This window comes from Triturus cristatus, chromosome 8 (assembly GCF_964204655.1).
Source record: "Triturus cristatus chromosome 8, aTriCri1.1, whole genome shotgun sequence".
Lineage (NCBI taxonomy): Eukaryota > Metazoa > Chordata > Amphibia > Caudata > Salamandridae > Triturus > Triturus cristatus.
The window spans coordinates 777,441,521-777,455,272 of record NC_140591.1 but is presented as its reverse complement, the minus strand read 5'-3'; the positions used below and the strand labels follow the sequence as shown (position 1 = coordinate 777,455,272).

The 13,752-nt window shown below is 42.2% G+C and overlaps 1 protein-coding gene across 4 annotated transcripts in view; it reads left to right on the top strand.

Annotated features, from left to right (window-relative positions):
* AP1S2 (adaptor related protein complex 1 subunit sigma 2) overlaps nt 1-13,752 on the top strand; it is a 116,173-nt gene that overhangs the window by 25,363 nt on the left and 77,058 nt on the right. For 2 of the 4 annotated variants that reach the window (XR_014967785.1, XR_014967786.1), the window contains exon 5: nt 7,947-8,045. The exons of the other annotated variants lie outside the window; for them this stretch is intronic. The gene's annotated coding sequence lies outside the window, so the exon portion shown is untranslated. The remainder of the gene's footprint in view (nt 1-7,946; nt 8,046-13,752) is intronic. 4 annotated transcript variants of the gene reach the window in all.

Below are 13,752 nucleotides of genomic sequence, written 5' to 3'. Positions count from 1 at the left end.
ACATCTCACTATAACCAATAAGCCATATCTCACCTGTTCTTCTCTGTAATACTTATAGCGCTGGGATGCCTTCGGGTAGCCATGCTCTCTACAAGTGCTTCATAATAAGAATAATTTTCCGTCTTTTGTTCTACTGGAGCAGGGCACTGGTCTTCATTTGTCTATTCTAAACTGATGGTTTTGCGGTACAGGTGAAGTGAGTTGTGGAAGGCGTTCCTTGAGTGTGCAAACCTACAAATTGTTCATAGGCAGTGTTTGGCAAATCCTGATAAACCCTCGGGCTAAGCAATTTGGAGATATTAGTCAAATGTTCTTAAATTGACCTCCACTAACATACCCAGCAATGGAGGTAGTAGTCTCTTTTTGGATCTTGACAAGCAGTCAAGGCCTCAAAGAATGAATTGGAATGAGTCCAGGTATGATGCCACACAATTATAACAGTTTCCTATAAAGGTATGAATGTCCATCCAGAGTTGTGGGTTTTTCTGAAAATACATCTTTAATAATATATCAGAATATATAAATGCATTTCCAGTAAAAGGCAAATGGGAATTTCAAAGAGCGTATAAGTTACAATACACAATAAGAACATTAGTGCAGCACACTTCACTAATGTAACCAGGGCCGGTAGATAGGATCTTATATACTCTTTTATCACTAGATCCTGAACACTGGAATACTCCAAAACAATAAAAAGCACAAATGTAGCATAATGCAGTCCCTGTTAAAACATGGACTGGTTTATATAATGTTTGCAACCAGACACTGTAGAATTGAAGACCACAGTTCTTTTGACAAACATTCTTTTGTTTTGAGTTTGCAAACCTTTCCCATTTACGTTCCTGGTGATTGCAGACACTAAAAACCGCTAAAACATACCAACAAATACAGGAGAAACTCTTACTTTGGTGCTTCAATGATACAACCTTTAACAAAAAAATACAGTGGTACATTGGCTCTGAAGGGACTTATTCAGCACACAAATAAGTTGGTGTACTGGTTCAGCAGCTTTCCACAATTAATTAATGGGTATTATGAATTACTTATTAAGTCTGTGGGCAGTTACCGTGCCACCTTAACTGATCTGATGTTTGAATACGTACCTTGAGAATCAGTGTACCAGTATAAGTAATTTACCCAAGGTTCACTGTGGTATTACAGGGTACCCCTGTATGAAATGAGTCTTTTTGGCCAGAGCTTGCTTGTTACTGTGTTATATGCATCTGAATCATGGGCACATTATAAGGGAGTCATCAATAGATTGTTACTGTTTTGAACATTAACGCAATATGAAGCACCCAAGTGTTTGCTTGGTAGGATTAAGATAGATGCAGCATAAGCGTTAACATATTTGCTCATTCGGGATCCTGTTTTAAATGCTGACCATGAGAAACACCAGAGTTTTGGTTTGAGGGATCCCTCAGGACCAGGGGCCCCACAAACTGATGCCAAAAACAAAGGTAAATGGGGAACTTGCAGGGATGAGGAGAAAATACCAGAGATGCCACAGATGCACAGATTGTTGGACTTTCATCTTTAAATAGTACCAAAAGCTGCTACATCAAAACCTACAACGGCAAGTGTGCATTTCTTGACGGGTGCAATCTTTGATAATGTTTTATTGTCATTGCTGCCATAATAGTAACGTTTTGTTAGTTTAGTAGGCATTGAGTTTTCCAAAACTTTTAGCTGTCATGGTGGTCAGACTAGCGACTGGAATTACCTCTACTATTCAGAAGCTGTAATGGTATTTCGAAGAATTTTTTTTTTCTGAATTGTATACCGTCTGACAAAAACGTGCTTCAGGTTTAAATCCATTTTAAAAGCTGCAAAAACAAGACTACAAGAGAAGCATTCATCTCTTCAGACATGGAAGGAACCTGCTGCTGCATTATTGGAGTTTTAGAGAGCCCTTTGTTTTTGCACTGTGCCTACAGATTTGCTATTGTGATACTTGGCGCATTGGTCTAACTGCGTAATCTGTGTGTTGCAATGAATAACACTTTCTTCTCCCCTTGGTTCTAAGTGAAAAGCTTGGTTTGGTGGATGACACTTATAAATGTCAGCACCGTAGTTGATGCAATGAGACTCCTGTGGCAGAATTTACATTTTGTACATTGTTTATATTGATTCTGTCCGTTTCAGGCTTCTGTCCAGATCGAGAGTACTTGTATTTACTGAATAGAATATGGGAACAGGACAGGGGGGTGGGCACATGTCTAGCACATAGTCTGCGGGGGCAGTCGGATCCGTTCCCACTTCATAATTGTGCTAATGCTACATCCCTTTCTAAATTTCACATGGTGATCACATTCCTTTCCCAAAGTATCCGCAGACTAAGCCCTCCCACAGTCTAATTACACTTGTAACTTGTCGAGCGTTTCCTAGGCAAATAAGTGCTGTTGGAATGTCTTGAAGTTAATTAAAGTTAATTACCTCTGCTTCCTGGGCTCGTGAAATGAAGAAAGTCCTATTTGGCAGATCGCTGTATTTGCTAAAAAAAAAAAAGTCTTATGTTCTTTTGAGAGTGCCATGGCACGCTTCTGACCACTATGATTTGAAACCTAAATACAGTATACTTTTTTGAAACGGTAGTTATGCTCGTACACCTCAAATGTCCTGACAAGACCAGGAAGAATAACCTACAACAGTGGTTAACTTTTTTTTTTATTTCAAATCGTTTTTGAGTTTTCAAGAAAAGAACAAATAAATAAAGATAAACACAATGATGAGATAATAACCAAAGGCAAAATGACCGAGTATTGACAAATCAGGAGAAAGAAACAAATGTAAAAAGAAACAAACAATTTTTGACCGCTGTGAACTGCTACTTAATCTTTACAGGAATCCAAAGACCCCCCCACTGAATCATTACTGGAACAGAGGACCCCAGAGTAAGCAATTTAGATGATTTAACCCTCAAAATAACACACAAAAATACAGAATCCATTTTAAATCTTTATTTTGGTAACAAGTCATAAAAGTACGATAAGACATGGTATAAAATTACAAAAACATTAAAATCCAGCAAGCTTACACCAAAAAGGGCGGAAAAAACAGTTTAAAATAGACCAGCATCCTAAAAAATCAGTACAGCCTTAACATTTAATAAACTCCGTAAAAGGGGTCACTAGAATGACCACAACGTCTCAAAGTTCTAGTGCATGAGGGGGAGCAGAGTTGATGGGAACACACTGTGCTTTTGTGATATAAAGTCCCGCATTTGGCTTGGACATCCTGCTCCTAGTCTTCATCATCAGGAGGCATCAGGAGACTGTAAACACAAAGCTTTGTCTCGTGTCGTATCTCCGAATACAATGGGCCTCAACGTGTTTTTTAACCCCTAAAATCCGGCATACTGAGAGTATCCATTTTTCCCTCCCCTTCATGTAAGTTGAACAGAAGAACAATGCATGCTCCACAGGTTCCTTACTGGCACCACAGTACCTGTCCTGCTCATGTGGCCGACCATCCGGAGGTGAAGGAGAGCAAGGGAAGGGTGCCGTAGCGAAACTGAAGATAGTTTCCTAGCTACCGCAGGTTCAGTCTTATCAAGGAACTGCTGTGCTTTAAACTCCTTCACAAAAAGGAAATTGCCAGGCAGGGGGGTGGCCTAAAGAGGGTTGTGACTACATTAGGTTCATTATATGCTGATCATAATTGGCTTTCATGGTGTTCTTACTAATGGACCCAGCTGTCATCGGGTTATCCCACAAAATGCCATTTCCCGACTTTACCAGTGTGTCTCTGATGCACCGTATCCACAGGATTTTGCCAGAACCTGACCCACCCAAAATTTCTTCCAACCCCTGGCGTTATGTTATAAGTTCGGGGTAGCCCAGAGCCTCTAACAATAGAACATTGGTCTCAAACTTATCCCTTATGAGATCGGCTGAATACCCATATCCAGCCTGAATGAAAGCAAAGGGGTGCTAACAGGGAGACCTGTCAACCAGCGCAGAAATCGGTTTTCCACTAGAGTAAGGGCTGCTTATGGCCCCAGAGCTCCACCTCTTAGCGGGCAGCCCCCATGGCCTGTTTAAACATTTGAAGCGCTGTTGTAATTGGACGGAATTTGAATTTATTCTGCACTTTTAACTCCCACCCCTCCCCCAGTATGTTGCTCGAGTTTAAGTCTACCTATTAATATGACAACACCAGTCCAACTGCTCAGTGAGGATCAATCTTGGGTGCTCAAAAGTGTGCACGGTAAAGAGCCTTAACCCCTTAGATGCGCATGACGGAGCGGTTCAGTCATGCGCATCGATTGCGCTGTGCGGATGACGGAACTGCTCCGTCATGGCCCCGCCCGCGCACGAACCCTTCAGCACAGCACGGTAATCCGCGCCGCGCTGAAGGGGTTAAGTCATGGATTGAGTCTGGTGGTGCCAAAGGGGTTGAGAACCATGTATTTTGTTTTTGTGATGTTGATTTCCAGTCCCATATTGTTGCAAAAAGTTGCAAAACTGTCTAGAATCCTCTGCAGCCCCTTTGGTGATTTGGATATTATTAAGAACAGTCCGCAAATATCAGGACAGGAACCCTGATGCATGCGAGACTTGGGATCTTCCTCGCACCCATTCAAACGCTCAGTCAGACCATTAAAATAAATTGTAAAAAGGGTGGGGGCTAAGACTCAACCGTCTCTGACCCCTCTTGTGACGGGAAAGCGATCTGTCAGCTCGTCTAGTTAACCACACCTCACCTGGGCATAATTGTGCTCATGGAGTCTTATGATGTTAGCCAGTAGATTTTTAGGGACCTTCATATCGGCCAGCACCTGCCGGAGTGTGAGCCTCAGGACCAGGTCAAATGCTTAGCGGAGATCTACATACAACCTTCCACCTCCCAGAACCATCATCTTCCAGAAAAGCATTTGCAGGCGAAAGGCCTGATCCAGTGTGCTGGTGCTGTTCATAAAGCCAGCCTGTAAGGTGGGGGTGGGGTGGGGTCATCACTTCCACAGCAGCTAGCCATTCTTGTAACCTTCCTAGGAGGGTTCTGCCGAGAGCAGTCAATAAGACTTATGGGCCTATAATTAAATGAAAGTGATGGACATCCTTTTTTTGTGTAAGGGAACAATTTCAGACCCCAGCCAAGTATGCGGAATGGAAGCTCCCTTCAAATATAGCATTAAAAAGAACTGTAAAATAGGGACCTCAAACGACCATCTCACTGCAATAAAGATTGTCCGGAATTTTATCAGAACCTGGAGCCTTGTTAGGAACGATCTTAAGGATTGCAAATCTGACTCCTTGTAGTGTAATGCTAGGAAGTCCCTCTCTGTCGTGCTTGTCTCCGGTCCACTAAGGTGTCACAACTAGGAGCTGCCGAAGAGGAACTAGCCTCTCCAATTAGAGTATAGGCTAGAAAAATGTGTGACCCACTCTGCAGCAGAGACATTGGTTTGCACATTGCGGAATCCCTCTGCAGAACCTGTTGACGCCAAGTTCCTAAAGGACTGCTGGTCTCCCTTTTGCACAGCATCTAAAAGTTCTTCCCACTTCACGGACTCCCACTCCCTTTTAACATGGCATATGGGCCTCTTATATGCAGCCCTCCTAGTTTTAATCTAATTCCAGTAATTGTGCTTTATGGCTTGCATCATTGCAGCCCTGGCCCGCCTACAGCAAAGATTAAACCATATTGGAGGAGACTGCCTCCCTACAGCCTTTTTGGTTCCCACTTAGAAGATTCCAGTTGCTATTCAAATTAAATCCAACCTCCCAGTATTCTGAAGGCCACTCTTCCACTACAAACCTGCTATCAATATGCAAATGGCTCCTAGTCTTTCAGCCATTTAACTTCAGCACATTGATCTTACTGGTGGGCAGAGATCCACTAGGCTGGCCACTTGATGTTTGACCATTAATGGATCCCTGTGTATGTTTATGCAATGTAAAATCTTGGAGCTAACATTACCTGACCTATGTCTTGTTCCAAAGAAAAGAAATGCAGCTTAGATGAACTCTTTAATCTGAGATTAATGTAGAGAATATTAAATTTTCAGGATGTCCACTGATCTTTTCTTAGTACTCTCTGGAATTGGTTATGCAAGCTTTAATTACCTGGGACTTTGACAGACCTGTTCCGCAGCATCTCCAAAAATTCTAACTTCTTCCTTTTGTTGCTGCACCTCATTTGACATGATGCTTATCTCTGACTCTTTAGGTCTGGCATTAACTAAGACTTTTTGATTTTACTAAAATGATATCCTATTTACTTGCGTTTTGGCACTTTTAGACCGCATTCTTCATCCAAAGGAAACTTACAGTTTGCTCCATGTAACTTATGTGACTCGATTCTTCCTTCTCCCACTGTTTGCTCTCCTTTGAGGTAGTCTACAGCATGCCACACTTCTTCCTGCAGCCCAGGAAAATTGGACTGCAGTGGCGAATCACTTGACAAAAATCTTAATTATGTTTTGCCCTGCCTGTCTTTGTTACACTTGTTACATCCGAGGGAGAGTCCCTCCTTTGAGATGGGTAACCGTCCTCACACCTTTATATGAGTGTCTTTTATTATTTACTGAGCCCTCCTCCTGCGTTTGCTCGGATTGCTCTCCTCACCCTGCTGAGCTTTTTTTTAAAATATTCTGGTGTTTTTATGGAGAATATCATGCCAGCTAGTGTTTGGAAGGAGGAAACCATGTACCGTGAGAAAGTAAAGCAACATTCAACGTGATGATTATAGTAAGTGATTTAGTGCACCACTTCATGTTAATTTCTAGTCCCATTCTTCGTACTTGAAAATTTTCCAAAGATCCTTTAATATCTGACATCCCAATGCTCAAGAAGACCAAAGCCAGATCCTGAAATCTGACTAGAGGCAATGATTGACCTCTCCCGGAATATGCAGACTCTGGTACTGCAAGATCAGAATTGATTGAGCAGTTGATGAAGGTGTATGTGAAAGCACTTAGGATCTGAAGACCTGTCTAAGACTGATTATTCTACCAGCTTGACTCCCATCTACCCCACGCCTGCAGTGTCATCACAATGGCAACTAAGCTGTTGACAGCTTGCACATTAATCGGGTTACTTCTATTCGTCCCTGTCCTCCAGAATGATACAAAATGTTTTGCGTGAAGGTTGCTTAGGTATTCCGAGATGTAGTGTAAAATGGAAGCTCAATGTTTCTAAGAGTTTAAAAAGCCTAATAATTAATTTAGCATAATGGTATTAGTGTAGAGCTTTTTTTTTTTTTTACTTCTCAGGAACTTTATGCAAATATCATATTTACATGGTCAGAGCAGAGTGTTTGCAAGGCAAAAGAAGGCTCTTAACATGAATCTTAACTAGTAAGAGTTACATATTGAGCGGTATCACTGTAAAGGGAATTACACGTAATATGAAGCCATCGAAGTTGCTACAAAATGTACCTTTACGTGACACTATTTACATAAGTGGTCATCAGGGGTATACATTTGGCAACAAATCCGGGGAACAGCCCACTACTTCATATATTTACCAACTATGCTACCAGAATTGGTCTTTTCTCTGTCCTTAAATATACTGATTTGCAACCACTTCATGAAAAGGGAGATAGCGTGGGACCAGCATCATGAAGCTGATAAGTTTGTGTGACCAAAAGCAGCAGATTTTGACATATTTTATGTAGGGTTGTGGCAAGTCTTCTGGCTTAGGTGAGAAGTATTATTTGCATGTTAAGTTGGAGGTGTTCTACAAACAAAAACGTCCAGCTTCATGCACTGTAACTCAAAATGTGTATTCGTAGTGTGTTTGTTAAAATGCTGTAAAATAAGAAATAGTTCTCCAGTGTGTTTACTTTCCAAGGCGATGTGCTTTGAGAGAGCATTTACTTTATGACTGAACTAATAAGGGATTCAGTGTTTTTTTTTTTTTTTCTCCTACAGCTTCATAAACCTTCAACCATTAATCTTGTGTTAAATCCGTTATTTATGTTGCTTCATTTTGTGTTTGTAGAGCCAGAATGAAGACTGGGGAGGTTTGTCTGAGGATATCTTATGATTAAGAACATTCTAAGGCATAAACCAATTTGACCCCCCCCCTTGAAAACTATTGGTAATTAAATCTACAATATTGGTGGCATGGGTGAGATGGGATGCTTTTCAGAAATCGATTGCACGGAAAATTACTTCTAAAAACTGCCTGATTGATGACTGGCTTTGGAAGGTGCGGGTGTTGGGGCTAACTATCTTGCAAGAGGTGCATGCAGCATTTTAAACGTGCTTTGGTGCTATTTAACTGATTTTCCTCACATGTCCACTAACTGCATCAATTTTCTTTGCCTCATGTTGGGTTTTGATGATTTCTTACTGCCCTTTTGCCTTTGCTGAGCAGGATGGTTTCAGGCCTGAAACCAATGTGTCAAGGACTATAAACAGTGTTTTTTGTAATTTTGGTTGTGTATTTGAATATTTCCATAATATTGTGTTTATTAGCAGAAATGATCTGATCACTAACCAGAATTGGCCTTAAGGTATGGTGTTAGTTGTGCCACAATCTTTTGTGACTGCTGCATGACAATATGGTCTCTGTGCAAGTGATTGTAATGTATTGAACAGCGTTTGAGATGTAAGAGAGAAACATTTGTGGCAGTGTGATTAAAGAAGCACTGGTATGAGAGTGTTTTGTATGGACTTTTTTCAGGCAGCTAGTGTATTAGACGTGCTTCAATATGTATTTGCGGTATATTTAGAAATAAGGGCTATTGATGATGTTTGCTGTGACCACAAAAAGCCATGGTTCAAACTATGGCCCTATAATGGCATATTTCTGTAGACGTTTTAGTTTACAAAATACCATCAAATATTTTTTAAACAAAGTGGCATTGTCTTATTAAAAAAAATGAAAATGAACTGTTAGTCCTTGAATTCATACATTGTTTTACGTTTTTTTTCACTTGGAATTTTTTTAGAAAAAAAGTGTTAGACTACTTGTATATGAATAGTTAAACAAATTTGCTAGGCTTAAAAAGCAATAGAGCATGCATTGAACTCTTTCAGGACCATAGGATAAACCTGAAGGATTACGATCTAGTACATGATTGGCTATTTTTTTAATAATAAACTCTTAAATATAGCATGTGCAACTAGTTCAACACTGGTGGCATTGAAATAGTTGGCTTTCCTTTTGTATGATTCTTCTGTATTTCCTTTTCACATTGAGAAACAAGAACACCCATTCCAATGTAACATTGTTGAATTGGTCCAGGACTTGGAGAAGTTGCTTTTGGACTTCCGAACACTCATTTTTGATGTAGCAAACTTTGGATTTAAAATTGCACACTGCAAACGCCCTTTTATCGAAGATAGAAGAATGAGGAGCGACAAACCCTACCCTTATAATTTGCAAAAATAAGTAGAGGCAAAAATTACCATATATGAAAAATGTGCCGCAATCTGTGCCAGCATTTGCATCCTCTCCCTCAAATTTATTTTATTTGTAAACTGCGGCAGAAATGAATTGTTTTATTATTGCTCCTAAACTTAGATCAAATTGGGTACTCTGGGTTTAAGACACAAGTTTTCTAGTTCCAAGTTCAATAACTAACAGTCGAGGAAGAAATGTAAACCTTTCCTTCTCCTTCCTCAGTGATACCTTTTATTTCTTGATGGTTTTTCCTAATCCCTATTTTTTATTCCTTCCGTCCATTACTCACACTTTATTTTCTCCTTCACCCTATTTTCTTTTTTATATTTTCCATTTCTTACTTTGATTGTGTCCTTCCTCTTCTTTCCTCGTTCTGTCCCTCCTATTACTTGTTCCTGGATCACTTTCTTTACTAATTGTTTCACCAATCTGTTTCTCCTGTGATTGTCTATCTTTCTTCTGTCGATTCTTTATTCATTCCTTCCCTATATTGGTCCTTCTTTATAACTTGTCTTTTTTAAGCTGTTCCTATATCTCCTCATTCCTTCCTGACTTTTTATTCATACATTCCTGTCTTCCTTCAGACTGTTTTCTGGTATTTATTTGTTCTTTCTTTCTTACCTTACCCTTCCTTACTTGATCTTCCGCCTTCCCTCCTGTCATCATTTTATTTTTCTTCATTTCTTTGCCCCTTTCTCAACATCTGTCCCTTCATGAGTACATTCATTGTTTCCCCATAGCTTCTTCTCACCATTTGTCATTTACCACTGGTTGTCGTTCCTTTATTCATCCCATCCCTTGGTGGTGCCTCTTTTTGCCTCCCTTGATGTCCCTTTCCTTCTCTGCTGTGTCCTCTTCTTTCCCTGTTACAATTCACACAGTAGGACCAATTGGTAATGCACTGGAATAATCTTTTAAAGCATTTTGGACAAGCTGTTAATACACCTGCTGCAGATATCTGCTTTTCCTTTTGTTTTTCTAACCATGTTTTTTATTGTTTCCGACAAAAATAAAACATTGACTGTGTGATAAGAGCAAGTATCTGGCCTTCCAGGGCATAAAGTGGTACAGAGATATTGTATTATTCGTATCACATAAGAGAATTTTATATGCACAAATTATGGTAAAATGCTGGTGACCATTGCCGGAGCATATGACCAGTGACACACAGACATAAAAACGTTCCCTCCCACCCGTCACCTCCCGTTTGTGTAGAACATTATCTCAACAGAGTCCATTCTCCAGTTAAGTACTGGCTTCCCACACATCTGAGGAAACAGCCCTATGCTTCCAGTGCCTTTCTCATACATTCGGTTGGCTGTTTGGTCATCTCCGAGGGCATAATCTGTATGGAATTGTCAGGGAAATCTGTGTGAGGCGCTCGCAGACATTCCACCAGGGTGTCCCAAGCTCTGGCCTTATCTACTGTGAAGCGCCCCCTTCTCATTTCCTGAAAACAGGCCTGCACCTTCATATCCCTCCCACAGCATTAGGGTCTACCCCCACTCAGGGATTTGAGGGCTGTCCATTTCATTGTTATCTCACGTTTTGCAATATTAGGGTGAGCTCTATCAATTTAGAGGCGATTTAATGTTTGACAGGTGTAGGGAAGCCTCCCAGTATACACACTAGTGGCCTGCATGGTAGTGTCCTATCTGTGACTTCAATTATGCAAGATACAACTCCTTTACAAAAATCTCGTTGAGTGGGTCATGCCCACACCATATAGACCATCTCAATAGCCTTATCTGGGGCATGCCATATCCAGTGCTCCAAAGGACCTACTCATTTTCGCTGCAGTCAGGTGATGACCTAAGTAGGATATAGAAGGTGACTAACGTAAATCTCGTATTTCTGGATACCTTGTATGTATGGGTCAGAATTATGGACCAGCTCTAGTCTGAGATCGGGACCCCTAGGTCTTCCTCCCACTACTCTTGCAGTTCTCCCAGGGGCAAATTGATATCCTCTCTTCTTGCTTGGTAGGAGAGGGTGAGCGCTCTAATCCTACCTGTCGTGGTGCACTGGATTCAACTGCTGTGGTGAGTAGAGGGTTCCCGCGGTCTGGTGCGCCAGTGGCCTCTTATGGTTACTACTACTGCTCAATGGAGCAAGAATTGTCCCGGAGGTAGCTCCTATTGTTCAGATACCACTTCAAATGGCATCAGAATGCCCTCTTGGTACAGGTCTCCTATGCGGGTAATACCTCATTCCACCCAGTCAGAAATCCTCTCCAGTGCACCAGTGTCCCTCAGGTTGGCCAGGCATTGCACTGGGGTGTCAGGCGAATAATGTCCGTGTGATCTAGCATACTGCAAGCAGCACCGCTAGGCATGTCGTATAATGCATATTTCAGCAGAGCACTCCGGCATAGGGCTTGTGGTTAACAAGAGGATTTGGGAGAGCAGAGAGAGGTCGGGCACACCCAATGGAACAATCTATGGGGGATGCAAGCGAGAGTGTAGCCATTGGTTGAACCACTGAATCTGGACCGCCAGGTAATATGATGCAATCTCTGGTGCCGCTAGGCCACCATCTGATGTTGGCCTCTGCAGTTTGGATAATGCCACTCGGCATCTCCCCGACCCCCCCCCCCACCCCCCCCCCCCCCCCCCCCCCCCCCCCCCCCCCCCCATAGATCAGCTCCAACCAATAGTGTATCAGTTTCAACAAACATTTTATGGGAATTAGGGCAGGCATGGAAGCATCACCATCTTTGAGATCGCAATGCGACCCATGACAGACAGAGGAAATGTTTTCCAGAAACCCATGTTGGCCCGCAGTGCTCTAATTGCTGCACCTATGTTGACATCTAGGACATCTTGCTTATTGTGATATGTTTTGACACCTAGTTATTTTATGCAGAAGCCCTCACATGATAAACAAAGTAAATCGAGTGGGATAGGCATATTATGGATGAGGGGAAAAATGAGTGACTTCTACCAGTTAATACAGAGACCTGAGTGGACTCCAAAGCGCCTCAACAAGTAAATCGCATCCGGAAGGTCTACCTCTGTTCTTCAGAAAGAGGAGTAGTTCTGCACAGAAAGGTATTTTATGAGAAGTCCCTTGGCAGTCCAGCCTATGGTATTGGTTCCCATGCTTGCTCCACTGGCTAGTGGCTCTGTCGCAGTGGCAAACAATAAAAGGGAAAGAGGGCATTCCTGCCTGGTGCCCCTACCTACTGTATATGTGTGAGATATCACCCCACCACTGCAGACTTGTGCAGTAGGATTGATATGGAGTCATTTGATCCATTGTATCCGGCACTCGATATAGATAGACCCACCGCAGGCAATCAAATGCTTTCTCAATATCGATCTCCATGCTAACCTCCTACGGTGGGTGTGTCTCCATGATCGACATTAATCGGCAGACATTTATAGTTGTGTTGCGCCCTGGTATGAAGCCACACTGATCAGTGTGAATAAGCATACATGTGTGTGATAGAAGGCCTGTGGCCAATATTCGACTCCGGATCTTGCAATCCATATTTGATGATGATAGTCGTCGATAGCTACGTACTTCTCAATGGGACCTGCCTGGCTATAAAAACAGTATCACAAGCGCCTCGCTGGATGTAAATGTGAGTCTTTTTAGCTTCTCGGGCAGAGGCATATAGGCAGACAAGTTTGGGGACTAGTTCTTCTAGGTATGTAGTGTAGAATTCCACTGGGAACCTATCTGTCCCTGGAACTTTGCCATGGTCCATGGCTTTCACCGCTGCATGGATATACGGGAGGGTGATGGGGCCCCCAAGGTCCTCATTGGCGTGTCTCTCAAGCTGCAGATGTTCTATAGGGTTCAGGAATTCCGCAAGAGACTTGTTCCGGGGGAGGCAGAGGTGTGTACAGGGCTTCATAGTAGTCTTTAAAGGTATTGTTAATAGCTCCTTGTCCCTAGTGGGTTTGCCAGGTTGGCGAGTCAACGTAGAGTATTGGGGAGCTCCTGGGTAGGGGACTAGCCAGCCACTCCAACTGCGCGCCCACCCTGTCGGTTCCACATGGGCCCTAATCATATTCGCAATAATAGAAGTAACGGAGCTTCTACGTACAAGCCGCCAGACATTCTCACGCCTCCAAGAGTGGGTGCTGTAAGTCTTGTCGCTTACGGCGATATTTTTCCACCATCTCAGATATGCATTTACCCCTAATAATGGTTTTAAACTCATCCCATCCGGTCAGGGCAAAAGTCGTGGAGTGGGCGTTGTGTGCAAAATAATGGGTGTTATCCTCACCTATTGTGTGTCGAAATACTGGATCCTCCAGGGTCTCCTTTTTGAAAAACCAATTGGGGATCAATGGACGCTCCCTGTGCCAGTCTAATGTCATCATCATCGTTTTATGATCATATATCGTACGAGAGAGATACTCCGCATCTTGTACCCGCCCTTGTA